The 25,830-nt window shown below is 36.7% G+C and overlaps 1 long non-coding RNA gene across 4 annotated transcripts; it reads left to right on the top strand.

The window, feature by feature from the left end:
• The first annotated feature begins 15,686 nt into the window (after positions 1–15,686).
• On the top strand, positions 15,687–22,134 carry LOC104701129 (uncharacterized). 4 transcript variants are annotated; one of them, XR_015561327.1, is made up of 6 exons: positions 15,687–15,933; positions 16,030–16,081; positions 16,192–16,402; positions 16,491–16,586; positions 17,182–17,251; positions 22,036–22,134. It is a non-coding gene; the product is annotated as an uncharacterized LOC104701129 (long non-coding RNA). The 4 variants fall into 4 exon arrangements; XR_015561328.1 differs by having other exon boundaries at positions 16,491–16,571; positions 22,036–22,133; XR_015561326.1 differs by lacking the exon at positions 22,036–22,134 and having other exon boundaries at positions 17,182–17,396.
• Positions 22,135–25,830: the final 3,696 nt, after the last annotated feature.

The following is a 25,830-nucleotide window of genomic DNA, read 5'->3' on the forward strand; positions in this document are numbered from 1 at the left end:
GGCCACACTCCAAACATTCCAACCACTTTGGATGTTCACACGCACTCTTTCGAAAAATAGACAAATTCTAACTATTCATAAAACTTTCTATTTTTAGAAACTTTCTATTTATGGAACCTTTCCCTGTATAGAAATTCCGAGCTATCTTCCTAGACAAGTCTATTTCTATTACATAGCCTGTCCTAGAACCGTTTAAGCTTTGATACCAAACTGAAACGCTCCACCCAGATTCTCAATCCTTACATAGGATCCACAGAAAATGATCTCACCGGAATCCCATAATTTTGACGAGACAACCGGCATAGAAAACGCTTCTTACAAAAACTTACACAAATACACCAAACAATACCTCATCTAGTTACTGAGTCGTACAACCAACCACCGCAAGCGACCAAGTAACAAGAGAGGTGGGCTGGAATATTTGATTCTGTCCAGCCTCAGACAACACTTCCCCACAATTATTCTAACTCACTATCAACTCCTCTAGTGTCAAACGGCACCTCCACCTGGTGTCGAATGTCACCCATCACACCACTTGCAAACCAACACACACACCGACGCTCACGGAATCACTTTCGTCAATCTCTCCTCATCCAAACCTAACTCCCACTGTCCTCCTAGGACCCAAACACACAAAAACATGCTGGTGTCGCTCGACATCCCAACTTTACCACTGAACCATCTATACCAGACCATAATACAAACACTTGATTAAAACATAAACCGACCAATCATTTCACAAATCCACCGTTGGATATGAAGATTGTACCACCATGAAGCTCCCCACCAAATTTCAGCCAAATCGGACTCTGTTTCATCCTCCAAACGTTGCTCCAAAGTAGCCATCTCGAACCAGTTCTGATGTTTGTTTGTAGGTGTTGGTGTCAACCGATACCACAATGGTGTCGACCGACACCAACCCAGAAATCGCAGAATAGAGACTCCGTTCAATATCTCTTTCGCAACAAACCCCTAAACGTTCACAGCCATTGATTACATAATCAAATAAACACCAAACAACATGACTTACCTGGATAATAGCTAGGAGAGAGCCTCCTTGTCTCTCTCAATCCACCACCAAGTAATCACATCCTTCTCCACACATATTGATGATGGATCTCCCTTCTACTTCTCTTAACCCTCTTAAGGCTCTCTTTGCTCTCAGCATCAAACTCACCCTTTCTCATTCTCTCCCAGAAGCGACGACAACTCCCCTCCCCCCCCCCCCCCCCCCCAAGAAAAGAGGTTGTCGAGCCTTTAAAAGACATAGCTTTGTATAGTTTGCTTACAACAACAACTATCAAGCGAGTACTAGAATGGCTCATGGGAGAAGATTCGGGTTCTAAAGCTGAACATGAAGGAAGCTCAGGATCGGCAGAGGAGTTATGCCGATAAGAGGAGGAGAGATCTTGAGTTTCAGGTAGGGGACAGAGTGTACCTCAATATGGCTATGTTGCGAGGTTCGAACAAGTCATTGACAGAAACTAAGTTGAGTCTAGGGTATATAAGTCCGTTCAGGGTGATTGAGCAGGTAGGACGGGTAGCATATAGGCTGGAGTTATCTGAGGTTATGCGTGTATTCCACAAGGTTTTTCCATGTGTCTATGTTGCGAAAGTGTCTTCGCAAGGATGATCAGTTGTTGGCTAAGATTCCTGAGGATCTTTAGCCTAACATGACATTGGAAGAGAGACAAGTGAGGGTTCTTGAGTGGAGAATCAAGGAACTTCGGAAGAAGAAGGATCCTTTGATGATAGTTCTATGGGACTGTGATGGTGTTGAGGAGAAGACTTGGGAGCCTGAAACATACTCTTTTCTCTATGGGTAAACCTTTGAATGAATGTATGATAACAAACAAACAGACTACGACTATGATGCTCAGATACAATGCAAGAGGTTTCAATACTCTTATGCAGTTGTAGTATAAGAGATGCTAATCCATAAAGGGTGATTATGCAAGCATTTAAGATGTGAAAAGTGATTCAAGTTAAGCCAAGTATGATTATGAGTTTAAACTAACAACCTAATGTCAATAATGAAAATGCAGAATGTAAATTACTTAGAACAAAAATTAATGCAACGTAAACAAAGATAAAGTAAGCAAAGACTAAGTTAAATAGTAGCAATAACTAGATATAAGCAATGAAAAACTATAAAGATGCAGGACATAAACAGAAAGTAAACTAAATGAAACGGGAATGTAAACTAAGCAACCCAGATGGTGCTCGATCAAGCACTCAACCGTGTGCATGGTCGAGTGGCTAGGTCGAGTGATAAAATATGAAGAACATAAGCTATTTTGACTTTAAACGGATTAAAAAGCAATGAAACAAGACTAGATGCGATAACAGATAATCAAATAACAAAGTAGGCTCCTAGAGATGGATTCATGGGCTGGTGTTCAGACTGTGGCTATCTAAACTGGTCAACAAACCTCAATGAACATGAGCTATCCATAGAAAATGTTCTTAAAGACTTACTAATCCACTCTCATGACAGAAGTAATCAAGTTTAGTAACATCCTAACCCAACTCTCATTTGTGAAACCATACTAAACAGGCTTTAAAGAACCAGATCATTATTTGTCAAAAATCACCTTAGACAACTAATCTCTTAGGCTAAGCATGATAATCTCTAGTATTAGCTTTATCTAACAAGCTAAACATTGGTATGATGCAAAGAAGCTTAAGATCTGTTCTTACCCTCTCAGATATAAGAACAGCTTAGAGGACATCTAACCCAGAAGAGATCTATGAGCAAACAAGCTTGACCAATCTAAAATGCCTTAACCCTAAACCAGCCTAATCCATCTCTATAATCCTAGCTCACTACTCAGATGAACAAAACATGATAATGATAAACTTAAACCCATAAATTAATGAAACTAACATGATGAGAAATATGAGATAAAGATCTATAACTTTATATAAATAAACAAACTCAGATTCTCAATACCCAGAAAGTTATGGAACTTACAAAGTATGAAAATCTAGAGAAAACCAAGAACAAAAGTGGCAAATGATGTAAACCAATGCTAAAAACCCAAAAAAGGGTAAAAGCTAGGTTTTTGGTGGCTGCTAATGTGTTTTATGACCTATCCTGAGTTTTGGGAGGCCATGGGGTACAAGAGATATTTATAGGATAAGAGAGAAGCCCTAAATTAGCTAACAGACAAAATAGAGAGGCGGCTTGATGTGCTCGACCATGTACGGTCAAGTGGCTATGGTCGAGTTGTATTTCTTCTGTTTCTTCACTGGTTGAGTCCCTGAACAGCACACGGTCGAGTGTCTTCGGGTGTGGTGGTTGAGTGGCCTCTAAACCTTTGATTTCTTCTTGTTTCAGCCTTTTTCTGCTTCACTGGTTGCACTCTACTCCTCTTCAGCTCATTTTCATGCTCCTTGGGGTCCAAATCACCTGTTTAAACATGAAACAATGCAAATCCTAATCTAATGCATAAATAGACCTTAAACTACACAATAATGACAAAACTAGCTAGTAAATCATGCTAAAGGTGTAAATAAACAATGGTGAAACATGGTAAAATATATGCATATCAACTCTCCCAAACTTAGTCTTTGTTTGCCCTGAAGCAAATATACAAGACATAAGTAGGTAGTGAGGTTTGAAAGTGGGATCTCGGAACCTAAAACCTGTTAATAGAATAGCTAGAATCAATGTCCAAGTTACTAATACCATGATGCCAGGTGAATGAGCTATACTTAAAGATTTAGATAAGCCTTTCACAACCCTAACTGATTCAAACCTTAGACATCCAAATGCATTCAAATCAATCATTACCTTTAACATTCATTAAACAAGAACATGAATTAGATTATGCAATGTTTAAACTCATTTGGCTTGGTAATAAAGGCATAGAGACAAAGATGGTCTCTCTTTTAGAGTGGGACTTATCAAATACAAGGTTTCTCTCACAAAAATTGGATTGAGCATTAGAAGAAGGCTAAAGGTAAGAACACTTAGACACATACAATAACAGAACCTTGTCTACCCAAAGTGTTTGATCCTAACATTCTAACCCTAAAATCTCCTAGTTTTACCCTTTATCTTCATCTCTTCTCTTTTACCCTTTTTCTTTTTTGTTTTTAAGTCTTCAGATAGGTTTCTTACTTGATTTCTCTAGTGGAATGGATGTTTCTTTTCTTAAAAACTAAGGTTCTCTTTTTTACTTGTTTCCCAAGTCATAACAAGACTCTTTTTTTCTTTCTTTCTTTTCTTTGACCAGAACCTTATTTAAAACTTTTATACCACCCCATTCTTTCACTTAGAGCTTAAATTTATTTAAAAACACTTCTCTTCTAAAGAATTTAACCTTTTCTTTTTCTTTTCCCTCTTTCCTTTTATTTTTCAAACAAACCAAGTCCCAAACCCACAAATTAAACCACCTAGTCCTATCTAGTTTGAAAAATGCAAACTAGAACTACACAAGGCTTTATTCCTGTCAGTTCAAACTTAACACTTTCTACCAAGCTCAATCCTAAAATAGGCCTCACACCCAAGAATAAACATGGCTTGATAGAAAAGTTTGTTATAGGTAGGAGAAACTGATTTAATGATGAAACCAGTTACTTGGATCAACAAGAGTGATAAAAAGAAAAAAAATAATTCAAATATGTAGTATCTACGAGTTTAAAGCAATGCATAAACTGATAATTAAAGTCTATACACTACAAAAAAACTTGTCCAAAGCCACAACAAAATTTGTCACTATAACCCATATTTTATGGCTATTATCCTAATAGCATCGGAAAGCCACAACAAAATTTTATGGCTATAACGTTGTAGCTAATTTCTCGTTGTGGCTATTCCCGGAAAATTAGCCACAGATTTACCACAACAGATTTTGTGGCAAATAACCACAACTTGCAACAAAACAAATCGTATCTATAACATTTATATTTGTGTTTTTTTGTGGTTATTTTTGTCATGGATATATAAAAATTGTTTGTGGCAACTTAAATTATTTATTAAAAAAAACATCATTCAGTATTACAAATAAACATATACACAAACATATACATACACATATACATATACGATTATCTATATACAATACAGATTCTTTCCTTCACTCTCTGATTCCTCTTCTACCGAAGTTTTTTTATTTGTGGTTTTTTTTCATATATGAAACCGTCAAAATCTGAAAAATACAAAAAAAAAAAGACGACAAAACTAGAATAAAACAGAAGATCTAAGAGATTAGAGCTTGAAATTAAGATAAACTGGAGTAATTTAACTTTAAGATTGATGAAAGAAACAACTTAGCTTCTTAGAGAATCAAAAACAAGCATAAGACTTCCAAAGCTTTCTGCAACAAATAAGAAAACACAAATTCAATAAATAGTCAACAAAATAATTAAAAAAAATTACAAAACAAAACCAAGATCTAGATACCAAAACCCTAAGATTCATAGGAAAATCCAAATAAAGATTGAAAGAAAAAAGGAACCCAATCAATTCGAAGAACTTCCCTACAAGAAATTGGTTTAATTGAGATAAGAATAGATAATTTTTTCTCTTCAACTTTTATTAAAAAGGAATAGATCTGGGTAGATGAAAGAAATTAATATATTGAAGTAAGCGAGATTCTTAAAAATATGGGAATAGGGATCAGAGAAAGAGTGTCAAGTCTAGAAAAAAAGCTCTGATCTATCTGAAACAACCCGAACCTTTTTTTTAATAAAGATAATATATAACTAAGCATCCCATACTATTTAATTAAATCAACCCAAACCGCAACTCAACATTAAACCAACAACCATTATGCACAGCGGAAACATATCAATAATACAAACCAATACATCATCAAAACAATAACATTCCTAACCATTCTATCCAGCCACCTAACATAACTCTTACCAAGGTTCCAACATAAATATTATAAGCAACAACACACAAATGAGACCATAGATCATCCTCCTCCTCATTGCCTTGATGATTCCACGATCACACCTTGCCTTTAATTGCACCACAAACACAAATTGAGATGCATGAGTATTTTATAAACACTCATTAAGGCAATCTTCCCATCTAATGGACTATACACACAAGCAATAGAGACATCTCTAACCATCAACCAACAATCAACAACCAACAATAACAAACCAGGACTCTGCATCGACCAACACCAACCATGCATCGAATGACACCAACTGGGGTTGCATCGACCAACACAAGCTTGCATCGACCGACACACACACTGCATTGACCGACGTATGCTCGATATAGCATGAAAACCTTACGTTTAACGCGCCGTTCTCGCATTTGCATCTACTGACGCACGAAATGCATCGACCGATGCACATGCCGAGCATCGTTTTCCCAAGATTCTCGCCGGATCTTCGTTTCTACAACCACAAAACTCGAATCCAAGCCCCAAGAAAGCTTCCCTACGTCCCAAATAACATTCTAACAAGCCAAACAACACATAAACAAGCAGATCAGAGAAATCTCCAGCTTCGATAAGCCATGGTCATGCACTTACCTTTTCTAAGAAGATTTTGAACCTCAAACAAGCAAAACAACGCTCCTAGGAAGCTCCTACAACGATCCCAGCTACAGATCTCTACAGGAACAACACCCAAGAACCTCAAGAACACTCAAGAACACTCAAAAACTCTTTCCTCTCTTCTTTTCTCCAAAAAATGGCCAAACCTCGGCCACAACACAACAAACCCCTTTTATACACGTTTTATAGGGTTTTCCTAACCCGAAATGCAATGTTTTACTTAAACTCGTCTGCATAAAACCGACCTTGCATCGACCGATGCACATAGCGCATCGACCGATGCATCCCTTAAACCGGGATTCCGGTTCGCGGATGTTACAATTCTTCCCCACCAACTAGGATTCGTCCTCGAATCCCGCAATATCGTCCATCCATCAAGGACTATCATGCAACCGTCACCACGTCCTGCACATCCTCCGACCGGACTGAACACATCCAACAAGGCTTCCCGTGCAACTGCTGCAACAGTCCACACATCCACGTGTCCCAACGGCTCACACAACCTTGACCTCACTAGTCAGCACAACACAAAAATCACGAGATCACTCTCGACCTCCAAGGTCTACATCCAGTCACTATGCTCATACCCACGTTCTAGACATTGTTTGCTCTCTCACTCATACATTCTCAGGTCGCAACCCTCGAACTGCACCGCCTGCACTCTTAGACCGTCGTCCTCGAGCTATACCGTCTCATTCTCGGATCGTCACTGATATATCATGGTTTTTGTGGTTTTTAACCATGGTATAAGTGTACTTTTTGAGTCTTTTGATTTGCTTTCTAGGTTGTTTTTGAGTCTTTATAGGTTTATGTACTCATTGGCACGGATGGAACACAAAAGAGCAAAAAAGGATGATTTGGAGCATAATCAAAGCATTAATGCTGATCAACGAAGGTGGGAGACAAGTTCAAGAGTATGCATCGACCGATGCTACCTCTGCATCGATCGATGTAGCTGCCACAAGCCAATCAGATGTTTTCTCACAAGCTTTAGAAGATTTACAAGCCCAAGTTTCCCTTATTTGCAATTAAGGCCCAAGACGTGTTTTAGAGTATATTTAGGATTTTTATGGTCATTGTTAAGACCTTAGTTTTTCTCTAGAGAGAGTTTTATTCTGCAACCTTACTGAAAGAAGAGATATTGAGAGCTTTGGGAGAGATAGATCTGATTTCATCTGTAGAGAGAAGATTCTTGAACTCCCTTCTTACTTCTTAATTTGAATTGCTTATTATTCAGAAAAGATGTTTTGTTCTTCATTGAATATGTCTGAGTAGCCTGCTTGTTAGGTTTAAGGTTTTTCATAGGGTTTTTATGGTTTATTAGATCTGTTATTTTTAGGATTCATTATCTTCTGTGATCTTCATCTTAGGTTGTTCTTCATATTAATTCCTGATTGGTCACATAGAATTAATAATCTAGGAAAATAAATTGATATGAGAGTATAATTGATTTTCCTGATAAAAACTTTTGATGAGCAAAATTATTTCCTGCAAAGAGATTTGATTTACTAATTTTGTGAAGAATCTAAACTTGTTTTTAAAGCTGATTTTTAACTTTGAATTTTACAAAGAGATTTGAATTTTCTGGTTTTAAATTAAGATAATATTTGCAGTGAGAACTGATATATTTTACAAAAGAGTTTAGAGTTCTAGATCTAATTTAAATTGCTTGAATCCTATTAATTTATTGATTTAATAATCTGTGATTTCCTGAGAAATTCCCTAGGCCTAGCTATTTGATCTTTTGAATTTACAACACTTTTTAATTTTGTTTCTGCATCGTTTTTAAATTAATATTTTGATTTAGCATAACTAAAAGATTAATTAGATTATTGTGTGATCTAGAGTCTCTGTGGATTCGACCCCTAGAGTATTACAACTGCAAGGTTGTTAGTACCATTAGGGTATTACAATTTGACCATATCAAATTTTTGCGTCGTTGCTGAGGACCGAACCCGGGTCACCCGCGTGACAGGATAATCTCTGCATTCAAGAGCTGTTTGGATAATCTCTGCAAAGTGCTAGCTAGATGTGAAGAGAAGCACTTAGTTCTTGATTAGGAGAAGTGCCATTTTATGGTTAGAGATGGTATAGTGCTTGGTCACAGGGTTTCAGAAGCTGGTATTGAAGTTGACCGCGCTAAGATATAACTGATGACAGGTCTTCAACCACCAGATAATGTGAGGCTGGTCAGGAGTTTTCTTGGACATGCAGGGTTCTACAGACTCTTCATCAAGGATTTCAATAAGATAGTTAGACCACTTTCAGCTCTATTATGCAAGGATGTCAAGTTTTAGTTTACTGATGAATGTCGTTTAGCTTTTGAACGGATTAAGCAAGAGTTAGTGAGTGCTCCAATTGTTCAACCACCAGATTGGGATTTTCCTTTTGAGGTAATGTCTGATGCCAGCGATTTTGCAGTGGGAGTAGTGCTAGGACAGAGGAAGGATAAGAAACTTCATGTTATTTACTATGCTAGTAGAACACTTGATGATGCTCAAAAGAATTATGCAACAACGGAGAAGGAGCTGCTAGCAGTAGTGTTTGCTTTTGAGAAGTTTCGTTCTTATATGGTTGGATCAAAGGTAATAGTTCATACATATCATGCTGCACTCAAATACTTGATGTAGAAAAAGGATGCCAAGCCAAGGTTATTAAGATGGATTCTTCTTCTTCAAGAATTTGACATTGAGGTTAAGGACAAGAAAGGGATAGAGAATGGAGTAGTTGATCATTTATCAAGGATTAAGATAGAAGATGATGTTCCAATTCATGATTCACTGCCAGAGGAGAATGTCTACTTTGTTGAAATTGGTTCTCAAGCTACATTGTCTCGGGAAGTTTTGCAGACTCGTGGCAATGCATCGATCGACTCAGCTGGTGCATCGATCAATGCTGAATCTCGATACGAACAGGACTTGGCGATTGCATCGACCGATTCATCATTAAGCATCGATCGACGCTTGGTTCAAGAATCATCGGGTTATGCGTTTGATGACGACGTGGCTGCTGTAACTACTTCTGATCAACCGTGCTATGCTGATATCGCAAATTAGCTTGCTGCAGAGGTGGACCCAGACAAGTTTACAGGGTATGCTAAGAAGAAATTCTTGAGAGATCTTACGAGATACTATTGGGATGAACCTTACTTGTATAAGCATTGCAGTGATGGAGTTTACAGAAGATGTTTAGTAGAAAGTGAGGTACCTGACGTTTTGTTTCATTGTCATGGATCTGACTATGCCGAACATTTTGCTACATTCAAGACAGTTTCCAAAGTTCTCCAAGCAGGCTTTTGGTGGCCAACAATGTTCAAAGACGCTCATGAGTTTGTCTCAAGATACGATGCCTGTCAGCGGAAGGGTCAAATCAGCAAACGGCATGCGATTCCACAAAACTTCATTCTTGAGGTTGAAGTGTTTGATTGTTGGGGCATTGACTTTATGGGACCGTTTTAACAACTACATCCTGGTTGCTGTTGAATATGTCTCCAAGTGGGTGGAAGCTATTGCAAGTCCCAAGAATGATTCTGTTGTTGTTCTTAAGCTGTTTAAGACCATTATCTTTCCACGGTGCGGAGTGCCTCGGATTATTATCAGTGATGGAGGTAAGCACTTTATTAATAAAGTGTTTGATAAGTTGTTGAAGAAGTATGGAGTTCAACATAGAGTAGCCACCCCATATCATCCCCAGACTAGTGGTCAAGTTGAGGTTTCTAACCGCCAAATCAAAGAAATCCTTGAGAAGACAGTGGGTGTTACAAGAAATGATCAGGCAGCCAAGTTAGATGATTCACTTTGGGCATATCGGACTGCATATAAGACACCACTTGGCACTACACCTTTTCATCTGCTTTATGGGAAAACATGTCATCTTCCAGTGGAGTTAGAGCACAAAGCAGCCTGAGCTGTTAAATTGCTGAATTTTGATGCCAAGACAGCTTCAGAGAGAAGGTTGGTTCAGCTGAATGAGCTGGATGAGTTTATACATCATGCATTTGAGAACTCTAAGCTATACAAGGAGAGAACCAAGGCTTATCATGATAAGAAGATCATCTCCAGAAATTTGGAGCCTAATAATCAAGTACTTCTGTATAACTCTCGCTTGAAGCTGTTTCCAGGTAAGCTTCGTTCTCGCTGGTCCGGACCATTCACTATCCAAGAAGTCTGCCCTTATGGAGCTATTGTGCTGCTAAACTCCAAGGGAGAGAAGTTTATTGTTAAGGGACAGAGAGTGAACCATTATTGGGCTAACGCCGGGATACCAGACGGACACATTGTGCGTTTGGATGATGCACCTTCTACCTAATCCGCTGCCAACTCAAGCTAATGACTTAAAACAATCGCTGAGTGGGAGACCACCCACTGGTAGGATTTAGTTATTTTTATTTTTATTTTTAGGATTTACTAACTGATATCTTGTGTTTTTGTTGGGTTTTAAGCCTTGTTTTTGCATAGTTTCGTTGTATAATCTTGTCATTTTAGGTTGCTTTAGGAGCATTTTCATCTAGTGTGTTATCTCTCAGGTTCATGGAGTAATCTCAACACATTTGGAGCATTTGGACTTGTTTTGGTGCAAAGAAGCAAAGAGAAGTGGAATTGGAGAAGTGACAAGGGATAAGGAAGCATACACGACCATCATCGGTCAGGACAAGCGGCCAAGCACCGGCTGATGGAAGAGTAGGCGTGCATTGATTGCCAGGAGCAGCGGCCAAGAGCAGCAGCCAAACGGTGGCCGAGTGAAGAGGAGATGCATTTGATCGTCAGTACCAACGACCATCCCAATCGGTCAAGAGCTGGCCTATGGAGTTCAGTAAGAGGAAGATCGCCACCACCAGCGGCCAAACCATGGCCGCTGGAGCCAACACCACACTTGTTTTAGTTTTAATCCGGGTTTGACCCAGTATGTTTTGGGTTGACCTAGGTCCTTTTCTGTTTTCCTATAAATACTCTAACCCTATTAAGGGGAGACTTATCTCTTATCTTATCTTTTGTTTAGTAGCCACTTAGGGTTCTTAAGCTTGTTTACTCTTGGTTTCTTGAATGATTGAGTACTTCTAAATTTTTAATAGCAATTTCTTATTCAAATCTCCTATTCTACAATCTCTAATTATGATTTCACAAAGATCAAACCTCTACCTTTGTGTGATCATAACCATGAGTGAGTAGATCTTTTAGAACTTTGGGCTAGGTAGATTAGGGAGATAGATGATTGATCTTTGATGTCTTAAGTATTCCAATCACAACGGTTGCATCAGAATCATCCTTTAGCATTGGTAGCCGTGTTCTCAACAAGTATAGGAGTTGTCTATAACCAACAAATGTCCAAGCTTTGATATGTGCAAGAAATTGGTTTAGGGGATGTCAAAAAATTCGTAAAAATTCTACGTTTTTTTGCATATTGTATTTGTAGTTGATGAATTTATAGGTGATGAGTTCTGATTTTGTTTTGAATATTGTAGGTGATGAGTTCAAGTTTGTGGAGGAGGAAGGAACAATTGTTGCTACTTAAGTTTGGCTTTGTATTGTTGACTTTGCTACTAAATTTGGTTATGTATTGTTGACTTTGCTACTAAATAGTTTTGTGTTGTTGACTACTTGATTTTAATAGTTATGTGTTGTTGATTTTATTTTATGCAAAATCCCCAATCATATATAGTCTCCATTTGTTTCTTGTTTCTTAAAGGCTAAAAAATTTTCCATAATCTAAGAACAATGGAAGAATCAAAGAACAATACATAACCAAATTTAGTAGATTTTATAAGTGAAAAATAACAAAAAAAAATTAGATTTTGTTAAAGAAAATAACAAAAACAAAAATCAGATTTTATGGTTGAACAAAAAAAAATCCGATTTTATGGTTGAACAAAAAAAAATCAGATTTTATAAGTGAAAAGTAACAAAAATAAGATTCAGATTTTATAAGAAAAAAAATAACAAAAATAAAACTCATACATAATAGATGAAAAACAACAAAAATAAAAGTGGGTTGTCCATTTGGACATGGTCTTAGTGGGTATGAACACATTTTGGACCATTGTCCATTTGGGACTGTCTAATTTCTGCCCATTTTTAAAAAAATGTCTAAATAGACTCGTTCAATGGTTTGACAGCTCTAGTGGCAGGAAAGGAAGGAGAGAAAGTGGGAGGAAGAGAAAAAGACTTAGGTCAAGTCGTCAAGAGAAAAAGTTAATATAGTAATTAGGTTAAAGAGAGTAATAAATAAAATAAATGGAGAGTAAAGCGGTAACATTTTTCACCAACATAATCGTTGAGATAATTCTTAAGTCTTTACTAGGGATCGGACCCGCACGTACGTGCAGATGTTTTTCTAAATACTTTTTTCAAGATTTTGGATATGCACTTAGGTGTTTTGATTTATAACACATGAGTTTTATAGTAGCTTTATATTCTAATTTTAGTATAGTATGTATAATCCAAATTTATATTGGTTTGATTTCAATATAGTTTGCGAATGTTTGAAATAAGACGGATTTCACATGGAACTTGGACAGACATAACGATGAATCCGAATGAGTTGTTAACCAAATTGACCATTTAAATTTCTATCATACTTATAAACTATCCAACGGGAAAAATAATCAGGAAAATGAATTAAAACATCGTCAAGCAGAATAACCTAAATAGAGATATAAAAAGGATAAACCCCAACACGTTATACCGGTCGAGTTTAAAATCTTTTGACCTTAGAAAAACCCGTTTCGCGAGATTTACAGGAGTAAATAGTTCCACATACTTGAATTGAAGACATGATTATAATATCGATTTTTGTTCGACCGTAACCTGTTTTCCAATTAGTTACGATTACCTTTTTTTAAAACAAAATACTCGAATTTAGAGTTAAAATTAGGCCTGGGCAAAATATCTGGGTCCAAAAATCTGATCCGAAGCCAATCCGACAAATCTGATTCGAACTGTATTCAAAATTTTAGAATATCCCAACGGGTTCCAAATCTCTAAATCTAAAAACTCGAACCCAAACCCGATCAAAACCAGAATCCAAACAGATATCCAAATATACCTGATCCAAACCCAAAGTATAGAAATACCCAAACGGATCCTATATCTCTAAACCCGAAAATCCAAAATATTCGATCCGAACTCGAACGGTACCCGAACGCCCAGATGTAGTAAAAATTAGGCTTGGACATTCAGTTACCAAAATTAGGCTTTCATTTGGTTTCGGTTGGTTTGTATATAGAGTAATATAATAAATATTCATATATTTTGGAAGTTTTGGTTTAGTTTGGTTATTAATAGATAACCGTAACTAACCAAAATTAACCAAATATAGCAAATAAAATAGTTTTCGTGTTGGTGTAATTGTTCAAACCTGTCATGTTGCATTCGTCTTGCAACATATTTTATAAATTATATAGCATATCCGCATCTGCCATGCTTGACTTTATATGATTAGTGACGTTTTACTAAATCACTATCTCTTAATTTGTTTGAACAGTATCACTCTTATATTTTATAAAATATATTTAAAGAAAAAAACTAATATTAATAATAAATAATTTTAAACATAAAAAAAAAATTCGTAGAGAAGCTTAAATTTTTGAAAATTAGTTTACTTATATTTTAAACTATATAACATGTTAATACTATATCTAAGATACTTTTGTAATTAGTTGTTAAATATTTTCCAAAAAATAGGAATAACTCATAAATCTGTTATATTTAATAAAAACCTTTGGATTTGTGAACCATCATGATAATATCATATAAACTAAAAACCCTTAGTCGCATCTGTTAAGCGAGTTTTGATTTTTTTGATAAGCCAAAATATAGATACTAATAAACCTGCGATACATCGCAAAAAATATTTTGGTTAAAACATAATTTATTATTTTAATGTTTAATTTAATTTATAATTTAATAGACAAAACAATTAAATATGATCAGCGGAAAACAAATTTCCTACATCGGTAACATGCTAATGAGTCATATAATTTATATGATTATAATATAAGATTTATTATATTTTGTGTTGGGGAAAAAAAATTACCCAAACAGAATTGTAACCTAATCTCATCGTAAAATTCATTTGTCCCTCTTTTTTCTTTTTTTCCTCCGCCTCCTCTCTTCCTCCTCCGTAGCCTCAAAATTTGTACCTTAACCAATCTCCTCCTCTGATTTGTCTCATCTCATCACGAAGACTGGTTAGTCCTCTGAATCTAGTTCAATTTTAGAAAGCGATTTCTTATGAGTTTTTCAGATTACCGACCAGAATTTCTTGGGTAAATTGTAAATTTATCTCTTTAAACATTTTGTAGGTTCTCTTCCATTCCTTGATTGATTTTGCATTCCTTTGAAAAAGTGGTGGTGCAGAATACAACGTCAGTTTTATCTTTTCTTGAAGAAACAGTATACACATGTAATCAATTTTTTGGGTTTTCATCGACTTGATTTTTTTTTTTTTTTTTTTTATGACTCGATAGGTTTCTTATCGTTGATAACCCTCAATTGGTTTAGGATTTACAAAGAATTTTAATGATTTTATGTTCTTGCTGATTGTTAAAATTATAGAAAATTGAAAGTTAAAAATGAACGATTCTAAAGAGATTGTTTAGGAAGTTTTTTAAAATCTTGATGATTTGTTTTTTTTAATCTTGTAAAATCTTTCTATTTGATGAAAGAGTTTTCATGACTTTTGTTATGAAGGAAATGATATAAAATCCTAAACCAATAACATAAAATTTGAATTCATTAACAATCCAAGATTCTTTTGTTTTACTTGAACAACATAAAACTTTTAATGACTTTATAAAACTCTTAATCCAATAACACTAGATTTATCAAGATTTTAGATAATTTTTTACAAATCTACAACCAATAACACCAAATTTTTAAAGAGTTTTTAAAAGTCTTGATTGAATAACAACATATTTTACCTAACTTTTAAAGTTATTAAAATTTTTTCTAAATCCTAAACCAATACCTCCCCTTGTCACAACAAAACATTTATTTCGTATCATTTAATAACCTATACATAAATATCATCAAATTGTATTTTAGATTTTAATGGGCCATAAGATGAAAACTTTTATTAATTGGATCAGTAGGATTTATTTAAATCCGATATTGGCCCATTAAGAATATTATCTTCGTAAAGATGTATCCGGGAAAACAAAGAGACAACAAAATACAAACAGTCAAACGATATACAGAGTGTTTTGTCGGTTTGAGAAAAAAAATTACTGAGTTTTGTCTGATCGAGCAAAAATGGAATCAAGACACCTAATAATCCATATCGGATATCTCCGAGGCAATGATATTCTCGATCGGAATCCCACGTTAAAGCAACATGATCGGATTTATTCTCGATTAATCTGATCAGCTGTCTTTTTGTATTTCTCTGATTTCGATTTCAAAGGAAAAGTAAGGTAATAGATCGACCTTTTATTTATATATTCGCCTTTTCAATTAGGAAGATTCGATGTAGATTTCTAATTTTCTTGTTCTATTTCCTATACATATAGCGTCGATCTGGATTCCAAATGGATTGAATCGAATATGGATCTTCTTCTACAAGTTTGAATCTATTTCCAATTTTAAATTTTGTATTTGTTATTGAAATGGAATCAATATTATGATTGATATTTAATTTTATGTTTCTTTCTTGATTTGTTATCACGAAACAGGATAACCCCATCAAGCCTAAATGAAAGATAAGCAAAAAAAACCCTTTCGAATATTGTTTATCCATCAACTCTGATGAATTCGAAACTCTAATAGTTATGTTTTGTCTGTTTAGGATAAAATTTTCTTGAATTAGACACTATTATAATTCGACAATTGGATTGAAGGAGGGGTATGAACATACTGGGTTTACAAAAAAATTTCAAATGAAAGGTAAGAAAGCTAATAAATTTGGTTGAACACCGGCTGTAGTGTTAATTTTCGTTTAACAAAACAAATGAGAAATTTGTTTACTTGTCAGGGTAATTCTGGTTTTGGCCAAAGTTTCAACTACCTTACAAAATGGGACGTATAGTAATGAGGAATTATATACACTATCCTGGTAAGTACTATCCAGGTAAGTACTATCAAGTTTTAATTCAACAAAATTATTTTCTCCTAGAAATATTTATTAGTTACATAAATTAAATAGTTTATGTTACCAATTTATAAAAGTTTACCAAAGTCTGTATTTATAAATTATATTAAATAAAAGTTATCAATGGTATGGAAAAAAGTTTGAGAATAAACCTACGGATGAGACAGTAGGTTTAGTTCAAACACAAAAAAAACCATAATAAATTATTACAACAGCATCTAAGTTTTAAAAACAAAACGTTTGCTTAGAACCATACCAATCCATGAAACTCTTTCACTCATTTAGTTCCACCACTTCAACATCCTCGACAGTCTTCACATCATTTGAAAACATCCTGTTTTTATAACACAATTCAAATTATGTTTTCGAAAACAGAGCTTAGAAAATAATATAGATTTAAATAATACACAAATAGTTAATCAATAATAGTTACCTTCACAAATGTGTATGGTATAAGTTTTAGGGAAAATGATAGAAACTTACTGCAGAATAAGACAATATCATCTCTATTGTCTCACCAGTGTATGTTGTATATTGCTTCCATGTATGGACGATCTTGACTCTTATCTTCCAGGTTTTTTGAAGGCTTTGAGCTCGGAAACATGTGTAAAACCATTGGTGGTCACCATGACTGCGATAAAAAAGTGAATTTCTACTATGTTTGTATGAATGTTTGATGAGTTTTATGATTTACGGTGTATTTTATGGTTTTTATAACAGTTGTTCTTCGTAGCTTTGGGTGAAAGGTAGAATATTTGATGCAATCAATGTAATATATTCTGTTTGTGATTTGATTGTGGGTTTGATATAAAACTGCATAGTAAGATTAGAGATTCAATCCAACTGTTTCTGTTTTTAGTTTATAGCATATTTAATTACGAAGAACAAAAGGCAATCAATTCAAAAGGGTAGTTGTGATTGTTAGAAATGAGAATAATTGTGATTAACAGAAAATATATGCAGTTAATAAATTGATTTCATTTAACTGATTGTTATGATACGCAAGAAGATTACAATTTATTAGAAGATTTGCTCTTGTACAGGTTTAAGAAGAAGATGATGTTTGGATACACGTCTAATATAACTACAATCCGAATAACATAATCCCAAACAGATCAGATCCGCGTGTTTTGTATAGATTGTATTACATCTTTGCTCTTAAATTTTTTTTCTTTCTCTTCTTCCTTTCTTTCACCGTAGGGACAATATGTGGAATAATTGTAAATTTTTTTTTTTGCTGGAGTACTCTCTAATTAATAGTATAGATTTTTCACCAACATAAGTGGATTGCATCTCCACTTAGTCACATTTCTTATCTCTTTTACTTGTTTATGTGTTAGACATAATTCAATCATGTAGATTAAATATTTTGTTTATCATACGTGTAAATTTTGGTGCATAGAATTTAGAGTAGCCACAAAATAACTATAGCTATGAAAATAATAGCCACATATTAATCTTTTGCTAATTTATGGTTAATTAGCTATAACTAGCTATGAATTTTTTTGTGTGGCTAATTAGCCACAAATTGCTACAACATAGCTACAACATGGCCACAACATAATTTTGTGTTTGGTTTGTGGCTAATATATGCTAGCTACAAAATAGTTGTGGCTGTTTTATGGTTTGGAGAGATTTTCTTGTAGTGATATTAGGTTCTTATAAGTAGGAAATGATGTCAAATGTCAACATGCTTTAATTTAAACCTGAATCCAATGTAGGAATTCTAGCCTTGGTTCAATCTTATATATCTAGCCACTCAACTAGCATTAATGTACTATTAACTTGGGCACTGATTCTAGTTTAGTGAAGTTAAACAAGTTAACAAGGCTAAACTCATCATAGATCCTTAATGCAATATATGAAACAGTTCTATATGAAACATGTTAACAAGATCTTAATATGCAATGCAAACTACATGAACACTCTTTTTTTGTAAAGATTTTTTCGCAAAATTTTTTAAATTTTAAGTGTTTTTCTATGTATTAGATGAAATGCAAGTACTAACATGATAATGCAAAAAATTTGAAATAAGAAAATAGAAAACAATGTCAAATGCTGTCTTAAACCTTCCCCCCAAACTTAAATTACCCAGTCCCTTGTGTAATAAAAATTTGAAAGAGAATTTAAGAACCAAAACAAACAAAACATGAAATGAAATGGTATAAACAATGAGATAGGTGGTGTTGGTACCTCATGGGTTGTGGAAGAAGTCATCTACAACATCATTCATGCTGTCATAAGAGTATCCAGTGTCTTGAGCATCCATTTGAACTTTTGGTGGAGAGGGAGGGAGTTCGACAATGACCACGGATTGGCGCACGGTCGAGTGCCTGATCGAGTGGCCTGGTCGAGTGGGTGGTGGAGGATAGAATGGCTGTCCTGGCTGCCCATAGTAGATGTGTTGCATGAAAGTAGGGTCCACATAGTAGTGAGGCTGGTATGGAGGATAAGCATGGCCATAGGGGTAGCTTGGATAAGCTGGTTGAGCTGGGATGCCATATGGAGGTCTAGGCAAGTGCTCGGCCGAGTGCATTGCAGGTGCTCGGTCGAGTGCTGGTTCGAGTGCACTGGTCGAGTGCCTCAGAAACTGCTGTTATGTGTGAATTGAACCTCTTCTCCTCTGTAATGGCTCATATGATGAAGCTCTTGAAGGTTCCATTGGGTTTTCAGCCCTAGGTATGGCTCTAGTGGATTTACTCCTCCTCAAATGCTCAGAATGTGCTGGAGATGAGTTTCTACTCTTCAACTCAGCAATCTCTTTCTTCATGCCTCTTATTGACTTAAACATCTTCTTCACATTACTCTTCAAAGTATTGATGGTCTTACCATGCCACTTGTTCCACTTTTGAAGAAGTGTCACCCTCTTGGCTGTCTCTCTCACTCCACTACTATCTCTTGGTTGGGGCTCATATTCTTCAAAGTAGAACTGCTCCTCTCCTTCAGCCATATCAACATCTTCAGCTTGGTCTTCTGCAAATGGGGCTGTTCCATCAAATAATAGCTCAGCTGCTGGCTAGAAATCAATGTTAAGCCCTTCCCTTATGGTTGTTGCTTCTTGGTCTTCTCAGATTGAAGTGGTACATTAGCAGCCACAAGGATTGGAGTGATGATACCTCCAATGCATAGAACTTCAGTTGAGTCCTTCTTGTACAACTTGCTGACCCAGCTTCTTTAGTAGGTCATTTGATCAATGAGGACCATGGCAAAGTCAGTTGGCACTCTACTCCCACAAATGGTGTTCCCATCTCTTGTTTTGTCCATGACACCATAGAGTGCCATGTATATCACCTTGGGTTCTCCCTTATTCAAATTCCCAGTTTCTTTTCTAGCAAAAAGAGTGTTGGCAAGAGCTTTGTGAAAGTAGCTTAGGACTGGACTTTTAATCTTGGAGCTTTTGGTCTTGGAGGAGTAGTATGGCTTATCCTCACCAATGTTTTGTCATAGAGAGTAGAGCTCCTCCTTGGGTATCACTATGTTGTACTCAGTTCTTGTTTCGAACCCATAGAGTGATGCTAACTCTAAGAGTGACAGCTCATAGTGCTTGTCCTTAATGGTGAAAGTGATGAAGCCAACTCCTCTCTCTGGATCAATCATATCAGTGAAATAGTGCATTTGGATGGTGGCTAAAAACTCACAGCTTTCTTCTTTATACTCCTCTATGTTCATGCCCATGAACTTGGTTAAGCTGCAGTTTTCAAAGAGAAGCTTCACATCTTCAGCAATACCAAGCTTCTCCATGGTTTCCTTGTGTGGATATTTGGTCCCTTGGAACTTCATGGACATGAAAGCTTCAAAGAGCTGGCGTGGTGTTAAAACACCAGAATCTGCCTGATCTTCACTTTCACTTTCTTCTTGTTGAACATCAGCTACTGACCTCTTCTCACTTGCTATGTTCCTCCTATGCTCTTCATAGTCAACCTCCATCTCTTCATCACTCTCAGTTCTCTCCAAATCTTCCTCAACAGGCTGATTTCTCTTCTTCGTATGGCCGCTCGACCCCCTTCTCAATTTGGCACTCGATCGTTTGCCTGTTCGAGTGGGTGATCGAGTGCTTTCACCAACCTCTCTCCTTGAAACAGGTGGTGCATCACGAATTCCCATGAACTGTTCAGTAGTCTTCTTGGCCTTAGATCGGTGAATAGCAGCTTGTTCTGGTGTTTCCTTGTCTTGGGAAGACATTGTGAAAGAAAACTTAAAATAAATAGACTCAAAGCTCAAAGTTAATAGGTTAGTAACCCAAAAAACAAGAGAACTAAGCTTTGAACAGAGCAATGAAAGTAAAGAGAGATTTCTAGCTAGAATTTGAGTGTTTATGCAAATGAGAGAGTGTGTGGAGTGTTGTTTCGAGTTTAGGTGCTTATAAAGAAGCTAAGGGGACAAAGAGACAAGGGTGGAGCGTGTATACCATTCAAATTTGAATTTGGAATCTATGATCCACTTTTCTGCCACTCGACCCTACTACTCGACCCCATTTGGTCGAGCATGTGCTCAATTTTGAAAATCAAACTCCTTCTTCCCTCCACACGATCGAGCACACAATGGGCGGTTTCGAATGGGCTTCTAGGCTTCTAAGGTGCTCGATTGAGTGCTTCTAAAAGGCCTGCTCGAGTTGTGTAACATCCGTGAACTGGTTATTGTATTTTCGGAGTGGGTGTCGACCGACACCAGGGGTGTGTCGATCGACACCACTATTTCTGGGTTCGTCGGGTTTGTTTTTAATTCACGATTTTGGTTTGGTTGGTTTGGTTTAGTTATCTAAACCGAGTATATAAGTGGAGAAGCGATGAATTAAGGGTTTTATGGTGTGTCTTGTCGCCGTTTGCAGAGGAAAAAGAGAGAAAGGAGAGAACTTGTGGTTTTTGAAATTTTTGCTTGTTCTTGGTGGTTTTTGGTGAGATCTGTAGCTGTAGAAGGGAGAGTTGTTGTTGAGAACGAAGGAGAAGCTTCCTAAGGTGTTGTTTCCACCGTTTCTCAATCAAATCTTCCTGCAAAAGAGGTGAGTGCATGACCGTGGTTTATCTAAGTCTGAGAATCCTTTGTCTGCTTGATTTCTTGTGCTTTGTGGTGTTGTTCTTGTTTGTGGTGGTTGTGTTAGGTTCTTATAGGTTCCTAAAACTTTTGGGTGAGTTTGGGGCGGATTGGAGATGATTGGAAACGGAGATTTGATGATCAACTTCGAGAAGTACGTGTCTGCGGGTGGTGTCGATCGACACCGATGTTGTGGCCAGTGTCGATCGACACTTCTCTGGTGTCGGTCGACACCAACTTGTGTGTTGCGGTTTTTCCTGGTTTGTTGTGTTGTTTGTTGTTTGTTAAACATTGGAATCTCAGTTGCTTGTGTGTATAGCCCAGTAGATGGGAGGATTGTCTCACTAAGTATTTGTGATAATACTTACGCATCTCAATTGTTGTTTGTGGTGTGCAGGTATGTGACGTGGAATCATGGCGATGAGGAGGAGGATGATCTAGGGTCTCTGATAACAGGTTTTTCACCCAGGGTATCAATTCCTTATGCAGTTGTATTACAAAGGGTTATCAATCCAAATGGTTGTTTATGCTAGCAGGAAGGATGCAATCAGAATAATGCAAGTCAAGCCAATAAATATTGGGGTTTTGTCTAACAATCCTAAAATAATAAAAGAAAATAATATAAACAAGGAACCACACGACCTAAGCACTCGATGCAAGCATTCGAGTACAGGATCAGGTGGGGTGATCGAGTAAGCAAAGAAGGTATGAACAACTCGAGGGGTTACTCGAAGCAGGTGATCGTGTACGTGTTCGGGTAAGGGATCGAGTGATGAATAGAAATGCAAGCAATTAAAATACGAAAGCTTCTAAGGATGGGATAATCGAATCCTAAGTATTCCTAACCAATACAGATGTCTTAAATGCCTCAAGCAAATATTTCCTAGACAGTGAATCTCTAAAATCTTATTAAAACACTCTCGTGATAGAAACAATCAACCTTGATCACTCTCCTACCTAACTCTCGTTGGAGAAACATGATGAAGCAGACATTAAGATCCGATTCATTATTGTCAGTAAACCCCTTACACATCTAATCTCTTAGGCTAAGTGAGTAAACCTCTAGCATTGGTTGATTCAAGCATCTCATCTACACCTCTCGGTGGTAAAACACCTTAGATCTAATCTCACCCTCTCGGTTTGTTGACAGCATTAAGAACATCAATCTACAAGAAAATCTATTAAACATATACAATCATCTAAGACATCCTAACAGATCAAGAACACAAAATCATCTATCCCATCCCTAGAAACTTTACTACACTACTCGGAAATCATAGCAGGAAACATCAAAGCAAATATAAACGAAAATTGCATTATATTAAACGATAAAGTAGAGGGATAAGAGTACAAGATAGAAATCTAAAGAAATGATAAAAAGTTATGAAATAAAATCTGAAACAAAAGGGAAAAGTGTTCGAGTCACTCAGTTCTCTCACAGAAGCTCTCACTCTCTGGTTTGAGGGTCTGCGGCGTGCTTGTTTGCGAGGAAGGAAAGGAGGGGTTTATATATGGAAACCCCTTTGACCTAGCTTCCCAGACCTGCCGGAGGGTCTACTCAATGGGGTACACGAGGATGAGGTCGAGTTAGTCCTCGGGTAGATCTTCGGGTTGGTCTTCATGCTCTTGGATCCTCATTGATCATGTTTGGGTTCGGACTCGTTCTTCTAGCTCGATGGCTCCTTCGGGTACATCTTCGGGTTTGTCTTTGTTTTTCCCCATTTTAGGCTTTTAAGCATATGTTTTCATCCAAAATATGTAAATGCAAAAATGCAACACCCTAAATGGCCTAAAAATGAATTCCTACAGTTAATAACCTAAAAATGCTAAGTTAAGGGTATGAATAATGCAAAATATGGACAAAAAGGGATGCTAAAAACATGTAAATTAGAGAGTTATCAGTCTCGTTTGTGTGTTGTTGGATATATTGTTTATGTTGGAACCTTGGTTAGCGTTATGCTAGGTTGATGGATAGAATGGTTAAGAATGTTATTGTATTGATGATGTATTGGTTTTGTATTGTTGGTATGTTTCCGCTGTGCATAATGATTGTTGCTGGTTCAATGTTGAGTTGTGGTCTGGGTTGGTTTAATTAAGTGGTATGGGACACTTAATTATATAATGTATTTATTATTATTAAAAAAAAAAGTTGGGTTGTTTCAAGTTGCCTCAAAACTCTTTTTCCACAAGTCCAAAACTTCTTAAACCCACTTGTAATCCTATATAAAGCCTTCCCAACACAGACATGAAAGAAAAAACAGAAAAACTTCAAGGAAATTAAACTTATGTACAAAGATACCTTAGGGACTTCTCCCTATTGAGCTTGTTTATAGTCACTAAGCTTGACTCTTGGTGTCTTATCAGGCTTGGTTTGGTGACCAGAGACGTGATGAGGTCCCCCCTGGATCAATTTGATCACCATGAACCTTGTTCTTGGTCACAACAGTCTTGGCACTTGAACCTTGCTTATTCTTGAACTTAAACCTTGACATTGCTTTCTTTAGAGACATCTTGTTAAGTTGCAATTGGAGATTTTTCACCAAATCAGTCAACTCTTGAACTGAAACCTCGAGGTCTTGAATTGATCCCTCATGAACTGAAACCTTTGCTTTTGAGTACTTTTCATCTTTAAAAGACTCAACATCAGCTTTTTTTTCTATAATAAAGGGTTGACCTCCAATGGTGGGTTGATTTGATGGATTCTTGATATCAAACTTCATAGCCAATCCCACAGAAATGTCCAGGCTGATTATACCCTTTTTAACATCAATAACAGCTCCAGGTGTAGCCAAAAATGGTCTCCCAAGAATGATTGGATCATCAAGCTCCTTTTCCATCTCTATTATGACAAAATTAGTTGGTATTCTGGCTTTGCCTATCTTTACTGGAAAATTCTCCAGTTTACAAACCACATCCTTCTTAGAACCATCAGCTAGACTTATATAGATATTACTTGGCCTGAATTCTTCATATCCCAGCTTTTCTACTATTGAGAAGGGCATGACTCTATCAGAAGCTCCAAGTTCACACAAGCACTTGTTGAAGTGCATATAGTTTAGTGAGCATGGTAGGTTGAAAGAGACTGGGTCTTCAAGTTTGGTTGGAATCACAGCTGTTCCAATGTCTTTGAAATCCCTCTTGGCTTGATTCTTAGCCTTCTGCTTGGATATATCAAGTAACATGTCTTTATAAAGAGGATATGGGTCATATTGTTCCATAGCAGGCCCTCTCTCTTCTTCTTTCTTCTCAACAGTCACTTCATGTTGAATAGCCATCAAATCCTTTTGCTCAAGATTTTCTTTGAGTTTCCTAATCATTTGTTCCTTGAAACGTCCTGGGAATGGCAGAGGTGGTTTATATGCTGGAGGAATGTATCTGGTAGACTTATCAGACTCAGTAGGAACCACTCAATCAGGCACTCGATCGTGTGCTGGGTCGAGCACACTATCGAGTGTCTTCTTTGCTTGATTCTCTGCTTCATTCTGAGCTGAAACTTGTGGAATATCCTCCCCCTCTTGAACTTCACTGTCCCCAGTGACATGTTGCTCAGTAACAAAGATAGCCTTGGCTGTGTATTCTCTTGGGTTTTGAATAGCTTTGCCAGGCAGCTGATTAGGCTTAGGAGCTGAAGTTGATGCCAGACTGCTCTCCTTGAACTTTACTTTAGCTCCAAAACTTGATATTCAAGTCATTATATGTAGAATCTATCCTCTAGTTGATCTCAGCAAATTTCTTTGTTGTTTCCATCTGACCACTAGCTTGGTTAAGCAACAGCTGTTGCATTAGAGTTCTTAAGTCTGGTTCCTGGGCTTGGTTGGTCTATCCCTGGTGGGGGACACATTGGGCCTTGGAAACCTTGTTGTTGCTGTTTTGGTATGTAATTGTTCTGCTGTTGTGGTGGTGGAGGTAGATAAACCTGATCTTGAGGATTTGCTACATTGGTGCTTCTGTAGGATAGGTTGTTTGGCTTATACTGATTGTAGCCTTTGAAACCACCTTGGTTCTGCACATAGCAAAGCTCAGCAATCTCATTCTTCCCATCTTGAACTGTTGTGTCTTCTTCACCAAGAAAATGTATGTTCTTTTGTTGACTAAGCAATATCTTATCCAACTTGTCATTAACCACCTTCAAGTCTTTCTTATACTTCTCATCTGGACCAGAATCAACAAATCTCACAGTCCTATCATAGTC

This window comes from Camelina sativa, chromosome 7 (genome assembly GCF_030686135.1).
Source record: "Camelina sativa cultivar CO46 ecotype springtype chromosome 7, ASM3068613v1".
In the NCBI taxonomy this organism is placed as follows: Eukaryota; Viridiplantae; Streptophyta; class Magnoliopsida; order Brassicales; family Brassicaceae; genus Camelina; species Camelina sativa.